A 16,345-nucleotide genomic window follows, 5' to 3' on the forward strand; every position below is an offset into this window, starting at 1 on the left:
CGTTCTCTATAAGTTTTATTCTTAACTATCCGTTTAGTCATTTATTTTGAGCGTGCATAATCTAATTATGACATGGAGTACGATAATTTATAACTCAGCAGACTTATTGTCAAATAAAAGAATCTTTGATTGATCAAGTTCGTACTCTAATTTGTCCAACAAATGACTATTAAAAACTTGATCATGTTGGATTACATAATTGTATACTATCTTATCATGAATATTAATGGCTAAGTCTACTTAGTTTTATAGCTTTCACAGCAACGGACTAGCTATCGCCTAGCTTTAAGACTACATGTCTCAGAGTTCTATTCCTTTTTATTTGTGCAAATCAATTGCAGAAATGCACTTCTAGATCAAGTGTACAACACTTGAAAATAAAAATAGTAATCATGTTTGCTCAACAAGTGCCATAGCTTGGGTGGGGAGGAGTTCACGATACTTCCTCTTCCAATCCCCTTTGGCAATGCAAACGTCATGTGTAAATATTGACTGCCGAACTATTTTTTTTTATTTTCCTTTTTTTTCACCCATCAGGGCGACAGGAGCGCTTAAAACGCTTGCAGCGGCTGACTTTGCTCCATTTCTTCTTCCTGATTCAGCGTCCAGCACCTTTGCCATTCGCTTTTGAGGTTGAACCCTCCAAATTTAATACTGATGACGTAGATTCTTTAATCGTTGCCTTGTATTGATCCAACTATTTTTATCAACTCATGAATGATCTTCTCAAGCACGTTTAAAGTTCATGATAAATAGGTCGAAGGAGGGATGAAGGGATTGAAGGATTACCTCAATGTACATTTCTTTTTCAAGATCAATACTGAGGTCATCGAGCTTCTCCACAAGGGTTAGCATCTTAACCCCATGTTTATGCACAGACGACCCTCAGTCATTTTGGATTCGAAAAATGTTTCCATTACAGCATATCCAATATGCCGGTTCGGTGCTACATAAATTTATTTTATGTGGAGCATTATTGATACAACAATGTCCAGCTTGTCATACTGCTCGTGGAGGACGGAAGCAGGTATGATGCTATGGATCTTGCGATTGTCTTCATGCCTGAATCCCAAACGTCAAACGTTCTTCAAGTAAGGACCCTTTTCGCAAGTTCGATGGAAGTGGCTTATCCATAAAATAAGCCAGGTTTGGTAACTAAGGACAATCCTCTAATTTTGCAGCCAATTAATTGATTAATGTGTTCCATAAAAATTAATCTCAAAAATAAAAAAATAAATTAGCGGATCTTAGACATGCATTCAAAACGCAAAGCATAAAAATAAGTAAATTATTGTAATATTGTGTTTGAGTTAAGACTTGGTCTTTTAGTCGTTAACCCCTCCCACTATTTCTACAAAATCCCACCACTCTCAAGTGGAGTTTTGGAAAATCCCTTTCCTAGTGGGTTTGAAATCCACAAGAATAATTTACCATGCCCCACTTTTACGATTCACATGAAAAAAGCCTTGTGGGAGGCAACCAATGCCATTCTCATTCCATAAGATTCCCAAGATGTTTTGCCTCACCTTTTCATATGATCCAGAGGACTCCAAGCGAATCATGCTACTCGGTGTTAAGCCCGACCATCAACCATATCGCACCTCAATTGTCGGCCCCCATAACTCATGAGACAGGAAAACAGTGAGTGTATTCCTTTGTTCATAACAATAATGCAGCTGGCCTTCTATTCCATATGTGCCGCGACTCGTAGACAATATTTGGGTAGTGGTAGCTTCCTCATGATATTGTTATGGATGGAAGGCCTGGACAGATCGAAATACCATTTAGATCCAAGTTCATTATGGGCTTAATATTTACTTAGTATCGGGCTCAACCCATCAATCAAATCATACCTCAACTCTCCCCCCCATGACTCATGAGACAGAAAAACAGGGAACATGTTTCTTTGTTCATAATAATAGTGCGGCTTGCCTCTATTTTAAATGTGCCACGACTCGTGAGACCATACTTGGGTAATGGTAGCTTCCTCACCACATTATTGTGAATGAAAACCTTGGACTTATCAAACCATTTTGATCCAAGTCCATTTTGGGCCCTAACACTTTAACTTGGTGCAACTAAGTGTGAGTTAAATTTGAGTGTTGACCGAGACCTCATCACATTAATCTTTATATACACAAATATCAAATATTTCAACGCATTTAAATAAAAACATTAAATGCATCGCATGTAAAATAGCCTAGCATACCCCTATGGGATGATCACGAGCCCAACCTACACGACCCATTGAGCCAGCAGTGAGTTTATGGTCAATCTAGGTGGCCCTATGCTATTACAAAATAATTTACCGATCAACATATAGATGGGCCTTGTAACTCCTCTGAGGGCCTCCTCCTCCGTGGATCTTCTTCTCCATGGAGGAGGAGGCCTACGGGGTTCAGGTGAAAAATACATAAACCAAAAATAAAGAAGGTAGAAATACGATACCTTTGATTTCTAACATTCAGTTGAAATATTATTCATTTGAGGCTCTAACGTAGGAATCCTCTAATTCATCCACAACACACAATGTTCTCTTTGCTAGAAGAGAACAAGAGAAAAAATGCTCCAAGAGTACAAAAGAGGGGCGGCCAAGAGGTGCTAGAGGAAGGAGGGGAAGTTTTTGTGTTGTGTAATAATGTCATAATTTTTTCCAAATAATTATGTAACATATTTGTATATAATTGTTCTGGAACAACGAATGTAAGAATTTGTTTTCTGAAATTTTAAAAACTTACAAAGCATGCATGGAGATGGGTGCACGTACGCCCACAGAAAAAGGGGCATTGCATCAGTGGACCAAGTCTGGTGTGAGTGTTGCGTCTTTTACATGCATGACCAATTCATTTAGGTTTCTTTCAGGTAATTGGAGCTGTCGGAGTCATGAACCAACGGCTAAGATACCAAAGGATGTTGAACCAGAGTGGACTTCTATTATCGAGGGCTGCTGGCATAGGTTTGTATTGGTTTGATGCCCACTAATCCAATTTTTGAGAGTCGCAAGGATTTACCATAATCTACTTTTGGCAAACTCTCAAATTATTTATTCGGTTGAACTAGTGAACCACAAAGCCGACCGTCATTCCAAGAATTAATGGAGAAGCTAAAAGATATGCAGAGACATTACGTGATTCAATCTCAAGCAGGACGTGCTGTTGGTGCAGATGCCAGCCAAAAAGAATCGTAGACGCAAATGGAGTACTGTATTTGTGCATGATCGTATGTTGGTGAGATTATGACATTCTGGGACGAATGCAAATAGCTCGGGGGGGGGGGGGGGGGGGCCTCGGGCTGAATATGTATGACCGTGTCTGAAGAGGATGTCATTGATGAAGTTGTCTCATAAAACTGTCTGGAGAAATTTCGTTGGTGATTGATGCGTGTATGTTTACATATATTCTGTCACAATTTGGTTGAAACAAGCTGCTGTTTGGATTACATGATTGCCAGTTTAGGTCATTCTTGATAGGTCAGCTGTATAGTTCTTGAGATAGTGAAATGGATTCTTTTGACTGCATTCTGATGAATATTTGACGCCCCATTTCTGCAAGGCCACTGGATGCGGAGAAGTGTATCCAACTCTAATGGGTACATTATAAAATTAAACTATAAACAGCTCATCAAAAAGGACATCTAATAAATGCACTCAAATTCTGATCAAAACATATGTGATACTAATTTTATCAATTTAATTCTTAAATCAATGTGGGATGGAATATCTTGTACATTGTATACAAGTTTGAGAAATCAGAAGGAGTCTGGTCTTGCTGGTATCACACAAAGCTTCTGCTGTGAACTGCATACTCTGATGCTTTCATTATTTACAAGAAGTCTCCACATTTCTCTCAGCCTCATCTTCATCTTCTAAACTGAACCTATAATAAGTCAATGGGACAGCCTTGTCTGACTTTCATATTTTGGTCTCAATTCAATGACCTTTTTTTTTTTTTTTTTTTTTCGCAAAAACCACCTAGAGGTGGGGAGCTTTTCGAATCCCCCAATCCTTCTATATTAAACACACAAAATAATTACAGTGGGGAGAGCTACCTCCCTATAATTTCTAGTAAAACCATAAACAAGGAGTACTACTCCCTTACAAATAGAGCAACAATAAACAAATAGTACTACTCCCTTATAACAAAAAATCCGAACATGTGTCGTAGAAAAATTATGGCGAGTCAAAAAGGTTTTTGTTATCTCACCACGTCATGGATCGCACAACACCTGCAAATAAATCTGTACAAAAAGGCCAAGCCAGAGTGTGTGTAATGTTCCAAAAGGATAAATGATGAACATAACTTTTAAGATCATGCATGTATGGCTGGCAGCCTTGAACCTGTGAAAGGGGCTCATAAGACCTGCAAAAGATATAACAACAAACAACTAGATAAAGAGGATCAGCAGAAGTGACAAAACCAAAAGGTACCAGAGAAATATTGGTCCCAACATCAACCATATAGATGAGTAACCTCCAAGGAACCCATATAGGAATAATCACAAAAACAACACAGAGAAGCTCAGATAGGGCAACAAGTATCAGCAAAAAACTAATCAGTAATGAAGTACCTCTAATTTCAGTAGAAAATGTTTTAACTGAAATTAAAGGTACTATTACTTCTGATTCTAATAGCAGGCAAGGAGCAGGCGTCAAGTCTAATCAAACCTTTAGGAATACCAGTGATATTATTAGGGGATAAAATGGTAAGATGTTGGCTGAAACAGGCTTGGTTAGCAAAATAGTCGGCCACTTGATTACCCTCTCTAAAGATGAGTGATATCTTGAACTCAATTTGGGATAGAAGCTCTCTAATTTGTTGCAGCAAGTTTTGAAGGTACCATGGCCCTTGGGGGGGGGGGGGAGAGGAAATAAGTTTGATGGCGATGTTTGCATCTGTTTCCACCCAAATTTTTTTAATGTTGTTATCAATGCACAATTTAACACCTCTATATATAGCATTAAGTTCTGCTGCTGTGTTGGTACTGAAGCAACTGGAGGACGGAGAGCATGATCTTCTGAAGTATCAATTGTAGTAGGCGGTATGTGAAGAAACAATTCTGAAGTATCAACTCTCTAACTCTCTCTCTCGTGCGGCCAGTGAAGAAACAATTGCAGCACTGTAATGGTAATGTGGCGCGGGCAGAGTGAGCAGAGAGACTGGGAGGGAGACTGAAGACGGAGCTGAAAACGAGACTGAGCTGAGGGAGGAGGGAAACTGAGCTGGGAGATCTTCCACCTTGCCGCCGACACTTGCCACCGTATCCGCCGCGGCTCAGCCGCCGCGCCACCGGCTGATGGAATTTTTCCGACGTGTTTACGGCCACGCGCACCAGATCCAGAATCTTCGTCCGACGATCTCTCCAGCCGTGCCGCGCGTGATCGGAACCTGGACCGGACGCGCCACCAATCTCCAGCTGAAGATCGCGATTTACGCCCCTTTTTCTGATGCCACCGCCTTTCTCAAATTTCGGCGACGTCCCGACGAGACAGCGGCCGAGAGTCATACCGTTCGACTCCCCATCACGAGGCGAACATTTCCCACAAATCAATTTTGGGTTTCATCTACGAGAGAGGTTGGGCTTTTTCTTTAACCGTGGAACTTTCCCGCCACCGATTCACCATCACCGGAGCTCCTCTCGATCGCGGACCACCACCAGTCGACTTGTCTCCTCCATGCGAATCGGACGAGCCATCTCCCAACAATTTCCATCAAGCCATTGCTTCCCAAACGCCGCCTGTTGAGCATCCCCTCTCCGCCGTCCGACGGATTCTGACTGATGGAGAACCACCAGTGGACTCGCCTTCCCATGGCCGACCAGCCCCTCCGATCAGCTTCTACCAACACAACCTCGACGCCTATGGAGACCTTGGTAGCCAACTCGGACGAGTCCGATTCCAACTCGGACGAGTCAACTCAGAACTTGCCCCCTATTATGCAGAAACAGAGCGATTAGCAAAAATCAATTCCTCTTACTAAATCATTTGCTAAAGCTGTTGCTAATTCGACAGGAAATCGGAGTCTCCATCAACATCCCTCTGATCTCAGAAATTTTTTTTTGCCCGGTCATAACCCCCAACCACTCGATATCAAGTCCATTAACCAAGGCCGACCCACTATTTCATTCGCAGATGCTGACACGGAGGAGCTCTTGGCGCCCTATCGATTTTCCCTTGTTGGAAAATTCTCACATGGAGCACCCTCCTACAGTCAAATGCATCAGCTTATTGCTAGATTGGGCATTCAAGGCGCATTTACCGTAAGCATGATCAACCCCAAACACACTCTTATCTCCCTTTCGAGCGAGTCAGACTACTCCCGCCTATGGCTACGGCGCATTTGGTTTCTTCAAGGCTTCCTAATGAGAATTTTCAAATGGACGCCTACATTTACTCCGACGCAAGAATCATCTATCGTTCCTATTCAGGAACTGAGACAAAACAAGCCCGTGATAGAGGAAAACAGATGACTGTGTCAGTAGGCCGTCCTACTGCCGATCAAAATTCGGAAGGAATCAAAGCACCACTTCCCGCTGAAGAAGCGGAATGTTCAATAGCTGACGAGCCAGAAAAGAGGGACAAAGATAAACAGGAGAATGACAATCAAGTGGAACAGATTCAGAGCCATGGAAAATAGGGGAACTTAAAGATGGACAACGGAGGAGCTCCAAACTCTGAACTTATCAGGGAGTTGCCATACAGGGATGCACCTCCCACACTATTTTGACGCCTCAAGGAGAAAACTGCATAAACAACATGGACAACTTCAACTTGGATGATCCATTAATTGCAGAATTGTTGGACAGGGTTGGAATGGTGAAAGCCATGAACTAAGTTCCACAAGCAAGTTGAAAGCCAGAGGAAAAGCTAAGAAGACCCCAAAAAGTGGTGATAAGGGTTGTACTTCAACAAAGGCAACAGGAACTAGAATCCTTTTAAGAGAAGAATGTAGCAACCAAAAACAAAGAAATAAGTTTATTTCTGAAATGGATATCATTGAGATTCAAGCTACCCAGGAAACTAGTGAAAGTGAGGCTCAAGACACCAAAGAAAGCAGTGACAAAGAGGAGGCAGTCACACCAATCTACAACAGATTTCAAAGCCTGGAGAACAGTGACTCAATTTTGGAGCTTGACACTAAGCTCCAGCCACAAGTACAAGCAAGAGAATAGGAGATCTACCAAATGGCCAATGACATAGCACTGGAATCTAACCTCCAGGAGCACATTTTGGAAGACTCTACTATGTCTAACAAGTTAAAGTGAAACAATTCCATGGAAGATAACTCTCTCAAAACAGGCAAAGGTGGAGGCAAAAGAAAAAACAACAAAGGTAACAGTACTACTAGGGCCCTCCCTAAAAGGCACACTAGGTCTGTTTCCTCTTCCTCTTCCTCTCTACAATTTTAAATGGTCAAAATTATGATTTGGAATGTTCACGGTATCGGTAAGATAGATAAACAGAAAATTCTCTTTGATATGATATTAACTCATAGACCTCATATTTTGGTTTTACTGGAACCTTTTATTCACATTGAAGACGCTTCTTTCATTTACAGGTTCGGTTTTCATTCCGTTTTCTCTAACATTTCAAACAAAATATGGTGTCTTGCTCAGGTTGGTTTTGATGTTCAGGTGGTATTGAACACTAATCAACTACTTCATGTGAAAATATGTTCTACACTTCTTCAAGAGGACATTTTTTGTAGTTTTTTATATGCCAAATGTTACAGGAATCCCAGGAGAGCCTTGTGGGAAGAGCTTAAAAGACTGTCCCTCAACAAGGCTCCTTGGATTGTTGGACGAGATTTCAACACTATGCTTCATACCCATGAAAATCAAGAAGGCATTATTAGTAGCTTGGGCTCTATTGAGGACTTTAATCATATGGTCTTGGATAGTGGATTAACTTATGCAGGATTTGAAGGGGAGCCTTTCACGTGGACTAACAAAAGGGTTTGGAGGCGTTTAGATAGAGTCTTATATTCTCAAGAATGGGCTGATTTATTCAACTCCACCAGAGTTTCACATCTCCCCAGAAGATTGTCCGATCACCACCCACTATTAATTATCGTCACTAGAACAGAGGACAAAGTTCCCTCCTCTTTCAGATTTCAACATATGTGGATTATGCACCACAACTTCCAAGACATGGTTAAGCAATCCTGGGGTGCCTCGATCTAGGGATATGGTATGTATAGGATGCAACAGAAGCTTTACAGGCTGAAGGATCACCTAAAGCAATGGAACAAGGATAATTTTGGCAATGTCTTCTCTCTAGTGGACCAAGCCAAGGCTGCTGCTAATGAAGCAGAGAAACAGTTTGATAGGCTGCCTTCCAAAGCCAATTTGACCAACCTAAACAGACAAAATGCTGCTTTAGTCCATGCTCTTAAACTTGAATCTGAGTTTTGGAGGCAGAAAATCAATTGCAAATGGCTTGAAGCGGGGGAAAGGAACACCAAATTCTTTCACGCCTCTGTCAAGAAGAAAAGGTTGAAATCCAAAATCTCTAGAGTGATGGATAATCAACAAGAAATCACTGACTCTGCTCAAATTAAGGAATCTGCTGTGTACTTCTTTGAAAGTCTCTTAAGTGATACCCCTGCCACCTCTCTTCCCCATGATTTTCCATTCCAATTTCCTCAAATCCATCAAGATGTCCTCCTTAACCTCTGTCAACCACCCTTCCAAGATGATATTAAAGAGGTTGTCTTTTCTATTGATAAAGACAGTGTTGCTGGGCCTGATGGATTCTTTTCAGCATTTTTTCAAGCGTGCTGGAATACTATTGCAGAGGATGTCAATGCAGCTGTCATGGATTTTTTTAGGGGCACCCCTATGCCCAGAAGCTTCTCTGCCACAACTATCATTCTTATCCATAAGAATGACTCACCCCAATCTTGGTCCGAGTTCAGACCTATCTCCCTCTGCAATGTTACCAATAAGATATTATCCAAGCTTCTTTACACTAAAATCTCCCAAGCTCTTCCTGACCTCATTTCTCCATCTCAGAGTGGTTTTGTGCCTGGTAGGCTTATTGCCGACAATATCCTCTTGGCCCAAGAAATAACACATCATCTTGATATGTGTCATAGCAAAGGGAATCTTATCTTAAAATTGGATATGTCTAAGGCTTATGACAGGGTGAACTGGAAATTTCTGTATGTGATTCTTGAGAAGATGGGTTTCCCTTCGAGATTTATTGTCCTCATCAAGCACGCTATTGAACATTGTTGGTTTACCATTCTGGTTAATAGAGAATCTTCTGGTTTCTTCAAATCATCTCAAGGCCTTAGACAAGGTGATCCAATTTCCCCTACTTTATTCATCCTTGCTGCCGAGGCTCTTTCTAGAGGGCTTAATAACCTTTTCTCTCAGAATCCGGATATGTTCTATGAGACGGGCTATAAAACTAGAGTGTCTCACCTGGCCTATGCGGATGACACCATCATTTTCACCAGATGTGAAGAACACTCTCTGATCGAACTGATGCAATTTCTGGAGCTATATGAGGACCAATCTGGCCAAAAAATCAATCACTCCAAAAGCTTCTTTATCCCTGGTAAGAAGGCCAATAACATTGCCCACAGAATCAAATCCATTATTGGCTTCAACCTCAAGTGTCTTCCTATCACCTATCTTGGAGCTCCACTACATAAAGGTCATAAGAAGAAAATTCTTTTTGAACCCCTATTGACAAAATTAGAAATAGGATTAGTGGATGGGAGCATAACAATCTTTCACAAGGGGGTAGGCTTCAACTTATTAAAAGTGTCCTGTCCTCTATGCCTGTTTATCTTCTTCAAATTCTGAAAATCCACCTATTGGCACTCTACAAAAAATTGATCAACTGTTTGCCAAATTCTTTTGGGGATCCACTACTGACCACAGAAAAATTCATTGGACTAAATGGGCTTTCATATGCGATCCTTGTGAAGAAAGGGGTTTGGGTATCAGAAACATTAGGGATACTGTCACAACCTTTACCCATAAACTCTGGTGGCGGCTGAGACAAAACAATTCTCTATAGGCCAACTTTACTATCAGTAGATATTGTAAAAAGTCTACTCCTGCCTCCACTAAAGCTAAACCGAAGGACTCTAACATTTGGAGAAGAATTTATAGCATTAAATCTATCTCTCAGGAGAACATTTTTTGGAGCCTTGGAGCTGGTAATGTATCTTTCTGGTATGATTGTTGGCTTCCTGCTAGCACCCTTCATTCCCTAATACACCCTAACAGAGCATCCGATGCCCTGGTGAATAACTTTTGCACCAACCACACATGGGATATTGGTAAATTGAAGAAGGTTGTCTCAGCATATCATGGAGCTTATTTTGCAGATCCCCATTAATCCTCAGTATCAAGATTTTATGCATTGGAAACCATCCCCCCAAGGTTCCTTTTCTTCCAAGTCAGCTTGGGATATTAGTAGAGATCACAAACCTTCCCTTCCCATCTTCAAAAATCTCTGGTCTCCCCTTATCAGGCCTACTATTTATATCTTCATTTGGAAAGTCCTCCATAACTGGATACCAGTCGACAACAGACTCAAATAAAAGGGCATCTCTTTGGCCTCTAGATGCATTTGCTGTTTGAATGAGGAGGAGACTATCCCTCACCTTTTCCTTCATAACAAGGTCTCCCTAGAAGTCTGGAGCTTCTTTGCCTCCAAATTTCAACTCAATATTCCAGTGACGGACAATTTTTTCATGACCCTTCAAGCCTGGAGAAGTAATATTTCTAATCAGCTCCACATCAGAGATATTCTTCCCCCGCTGATCATGTGGAACACTTGGACTTGTAGGAATGCTGCCATACTGCTCCTTTCAGTGACTTGTGCTAACTAGAATCCATTTATAAGACTGACATTTGGTCGACGTGTGTTGCATGAGGGGTTGCTTTATTGCATTTTCAACATTTGACCGACAGAGTATCCAATGAAAGCAATCACCTCATCACATTCAACATGTATATGATTAAAAATGTGTCTACATATATTCTTTTTATTTACAAGATATATTTGTTTCTATTCCAAATAAAGATATCTCTAATAATAACTATAATTGCACTTTCTAAAATTGTAATTTGCTAGCTATTTATTTCCTTCCATGGGCTAAAAAATTCATGTTGGTCAATTTTTTTATCAAATAAAATACAAGCCCAATGAATTTTTATTTAAATCCAAGTTTAATAAAAATCCATTTAATTGAGGCCAACATGTATTTAATCTAATTAAATACATAAATCCAAATTATCTCTATTAATTAATAAGATCAATATTATTAGTTAATAAGGACGAGCCTAATGTAAATTAATGCCATTAATTTAATCTTGGGATTTTTTTTCATCCAATGGATTTCTCTTTTGTAAGTAATCTAATTACTTGTGAAATTAATTTCAAATTAATTCCTTGTTCCTTTCCAGTGATTTGTGTGTGACTCTTTAGGTTCACTTTTTAGCTAGACTTGGGCTAGTGTCTAACACGATTATTAATTTAAATTTAATTTAATTAATAATTCTTGATTAACCCTTAATCAAGAAGGCTCGTCACCATGGGTGGTCGTCTACCAACGATTCACGGCACTAGAGACTAGATAAATTTTTGTGTGCACATTTAGGCTATCGAGTCCATAGGGGTACGGTCCTTCCATCCACTGTCTTCTGGTCTTAGTCTAAGGCATGAAATTAGGTGTCCACTCCCATCTTGGACTAGACGTCTATGCTTAATACTTGAGAAGCGTTACGCCAAGTTTCTCGACATGAGAACCACTTTTTCCTATTCGATCAATGACTATAGCCACAGGGTCATAGAGCGTGAATGCGTCTCCAAGTGTATAGGAGATACCTTTATCACATATTGACACGGGATGGATCCTCTTCTTTCAAGGCACCACAAAATTCAAGTGGATCGGCCCAGGAATGCGCAAGCGGAAATGGTAATATAAAATTACGTAAATTAAAATGAAACACAATAAAACTATAGTTCCAAGGGGCCCTTGGAGTTCCTTGGCGTTCGATGTAGTTAATAATAACATTAATAAAATTAAACAGGAAATGGTTGAATGAAAAACGAGAGGTACATAAATCATAAATCAAGAATTACCTCTTTGACTTGATTTACTTCGAAACTTATTCTTTTGATCCGTTCACGCAAGGTTTCAACGTAGAAACCCTCTAAAATTGTCTTCACACCACACCGTAGTTTTGGAATCCCTCAATCCTCTTTGCTAGAAGAAAACTAGGGAGAAAGAACACACCAAGTGTGTATTAGAGAGGGAGCGGCCGAATGGGAGCTAGGGAGAGGAAAATATTTTTGTGTTGTTTGTCATGTATTCATTAATCATTCCAAATAACTAATATACATATATATATATATATATGTATCTTGTATGAATGTATTAGAATGTGTCTAGGTTCATTCTATCATTCATAAGGTAATAAAATCCTTTATTTCAAATAAAGGATGATTAACATGGCACTTTCCAAAAGTGAAATTTTTAGTCAATAATTTCCTTTTCTAGTATTTTCCAACAATTTAATTAAGGGGTGCTTGGACTGATTTAATAAATAAAATACAAGGTCAATAATTTTAATTAAATTCAATTTAATTAAAGCCCACTTAATTAAGCCCATCATATATTAAATCCATTCCAATTAAATATATGATGGGCTTAATTAGGTAGGCTTTAATTAAATTGAATTTAATTAAAATTATTAGGTCTTGTATTTTTTTTTTATTAAAATAAAAAATTAAATATATGAGCTAATGAGCCTTTATTAATTAATAAGTCCAACTTAGTAAATAATAAGGGCAAGCCCAAGATAAATTTATCCTATTAATTTATTCTTGGTCTCCTCTATCCAATGGATCCCTCTCATTTATAAGTAATCCAATTACTTATGTAATTAATTCTCAATTAATTTGTCGTCTCTTCTCGGTGATTTGTGTGTGACTCTTTAGTGTTAATTAATCTAATTTAATTAATCTAGTGTTAATTAATCTAATTTAATTAATAATTCTCGATCAACCCTTGATCGAGAAAGCCCGTCACTATGGTTGGCCGTCGAGTAATGGTCCAGGCACTAGAGATTAGGCGAATATCCATGTGAATTTTTAGGCTCTCGAGTCCATATGGGTACGATCCTTCCGTCTACTGTCTTCTGGCTTTAGTTTAGAGCATGGAATTGGGTGGCGGTTTCATCCTGGACTAGATGTCTATGCTTAATATTTGAGACTGTTAGGCCAAATTGCTTGACATAGGAATTATTTTCAGAATGGATTACAAGTATACCAATCTAATTGGCTTTTAGGTCACTTATTCTAACAATCTCACACTTGACCTAAAGCTAATCACCCATCAACCTCAAATCCATCTTATCCAGATGCCGAGCATGGACAATTTATGACATTGCTTACTAAGTGGATCCGCTATGTTTTCGGCTGAGCTGACTAGGTCCATCCTAACGTCACCTCTGCTCACTATCTCTCTAAGCAGATGGTAGCATCTAAGAATATGTTTGGAATGACAACGAGTCTTGGTTCCTTTGCAATGCTAGGCACCGCACCAACTCTTGGATATAGTTTTTCATCCAAACCGCCTCCTTAGCTGCGTTCAGAGCCGCTATATATTCAGCTTCCACAGTGGAATCCGCTGTGGTATCCTACTTAGAACTTTTCCAAGCAACCACACCACCATTCAGCTTGAACACAAAATCCAATTGAAACTTGGCGTCATCATCGTCCGAATGGAATCTAGCATCGCTATAGCTTTCCAGTATAACTTCTCCACCATCGTAAATCAAGAACATATCTTTAGTTCTTTTCAGGTACTTAAGTATTGTCTTGACTGTGCTCCAATGAGCCTCCCCGGCGCATGCCTGATATTTGCTCGTCACGCTTAAAGGGTACGCAACATCGAGCCTGGTGCACTCGACAGCATACTGAATGCTTCCTACGGATGAAGCATAGGGGATGTCCGACATCCTTTAAAGTTTCTCATTAGTCTTGGGAGCCTTCTTCTTGGACATCTGGAACCCTCATTTTGTGTTCTCCATCTGGAATCCTCATTTTGAGTTCTCCATCTTGAATCTCTTAAAACTTTCTCAATATACGAGGATTGGGTCAACCCTAAGATCCTTCTAGATCTGTTCCTATAGATCTTGATGCCAAGGATGTAAGAGGTCTCACCCATATCCTTCATGGAAAATTGTGTGGACAACCATGCTTTAATGTCACCCAACATCTTGACATCATCCCCAATGAACAAGATTTCATTTATATAAAACCATAAGGTACGCAACCACACTCCCATTGATCTTCTTCTATACACATGGAAGTTATTTTTGATGAAATCATAACCCTGTATAACTTCATCAAACCCCGTGTCCAACTTTGGGAAGCTTGTCTGAGGCTGTAGATGGACCTATGGAGATGACGGACCTTCTCTTCTTCTCCAACAGATGTGAAACCCTCCGACTAATCATGTAAATATCTTCCTCAATGAAACCATTGAGAAATGCCATTTTCAAGTCCATCTGCCATATTTCATAGTCATACCATGCTGCTATGGCAAATAGAATCCGAATGGACTTGGCCATGGCTATGGACGAATAGGTTTCCTCAAAATCGTCCTCGAGTCATTGAGTGTATCCTTTTGCCACGAGCCTAGCCTTGAAGGTTGTAACCTCCCCGTCAGCTCCAAGCTTAAGTTTGTAGACCCATTTGCACGCAACAGGTTTAACACCTTTAGGTGGATATACGAGGGTCCAAACTTGATTTGAACCTATCGAGTCCATTTCGAATCTCATGGCCTCAAGCCACTTATCCGAATCGATGTCTGACATTGCTTCTCTGTATGTCTTTGGATTATTTTCCAATTGGCTAGTTAGTCCAAGAATCCGTACCTATCAAGCGTTCGTGATTTCCTGGTCGACCTACGGAGGACTAGAACACTATCAGTGGGAAGTATAGGCTCAAATGATGTTCCTTCATTCTGCTAAGTTGTCTCATTTGTTTCCTCAAGTAGCACCTCATCGCGTAGGCTATCTGCAGGAAAACCCTTTTCCAAGAACACAATATTTCTTGAGACAAAAACCTTTTGCTCAGATGGATCATAGAAGTAGTATCCCGTAGTTTCTTCCGAATATTTGAAAAACCTGCACAGACTAGACCTTGAGTCTAGTTTGTCTCCCACTAGCTTCTTGACATATGCGGGACTATCCACACTCTCAAGTACTTGTAGGACTCAGGCTTGCTTACCATATCTCATATGGAGTCTGGGATACGGTCTTAGATGGTGCCATGTTACGTAATTTAGTCGTCGTCTCAAGAGCATAACCCAAGAAGGAAGGGGGCAATTCCGTAAAATTCATGGATCAAACTAGGTCCAACATGGTGCGATTCCTCCTTTCAGCCATGCCATTAAGTTGTGGCGTTCCAGGAGGAGCCCATTGAGAGAGAATTCCATTCTCCTTTAGAATTCACCACTCAAATACTCTCCGCCTCAGTTTGTCTGAAGGCTTTTAATTTTTACAGCCTGCTTGATTCTCGACTTCAAGTCTGTACTCCTTGAACTTTCCAAAGGCCGTAGACTTGTACCTCATTAGGTAAACATAATTATACCGGGAGTGATCATCAGTAAAGGTTATGAAGTACGAGGATCCTCATCTAGCCAGAGTATTTAATGGTCCACAAACGTCTGTATGGATCAAATCCAAAAGACCGTTGGCAAGCATACTTTGTCCAACAAAAGGCTTCTTGGTCATTCCCTTTCAGACAGGATTCACAAGTTGGTACGTTGTCCAAATTGTCTACCTCTAGACTCTTTGAGTCTACCAACTTTCTCATCCTATCTTTTGAGATACAACCTAGCCTTACGAGCCATAAATGCGCATTTTCATGATTAATTTTTATTTGTGTTGGGCAGTCATAATCCAATTAGATTGTTGGAGAATATAAAGACCACTGACTAATGTACCTAGCAGATGAGAGTTATTATCAATCATCAAATAAAAACCATTTCATTGATCGAATTTTATAACCATCATTGTCTAAAACAGGAATTAAAATATTATTCTTGATCATGCTCGATACATAATAATAGTCTTTTAATTCTATTAGAATATGATCCCTAATAACTAAATCGAGACATCCCACGGCTTTCGCAGCGACGGCCTTCCCATCGCCTAGCCTTAGAATCATCTCATCCTTACTTAGCTTTCTGCTTTTTTCTAGCACCTGCAAGTTATTGCAGATGTGAGCTCCACAGCCTGTATCCAATACTCAAGAAGCAAAATTAGTTATCATATTCACTTCAATTACAAACATACTTGGGTTGGAGAGAAG

At 40.0% G+C, this 16,345-nt stretch overlaps 1 pseudogene; it reads right to left on the minus strand.

Moving 5' to 3' along the window:
• Nucleotides 1-13,662: 13,662 nt before the first annotated feature.
• Nucleotides 13,663-13,983, minus strand: LOC148784632 (secreted RxLR effector protein 161 pseudogene; annotated as a pseudogene).
• Between the last annotated feature and the right edge of the window lie 2,362 nt (nt 13,984-16,345).

Source organism: Sesamum indicum, linkage group LG12, assembly GCF_026168435.1.
Source record: "Sesamum indicum cultivar Baizhima isolate 11 linkage group LG12, ASM2616843v1, whole genome shotgun sequence".
NCBI lineage: Eukaryota > Viridiplantae > Streptophyta > Magnoliopsida > Lamiales > Pedaliaceae > Sesamum > Sesamum indicum.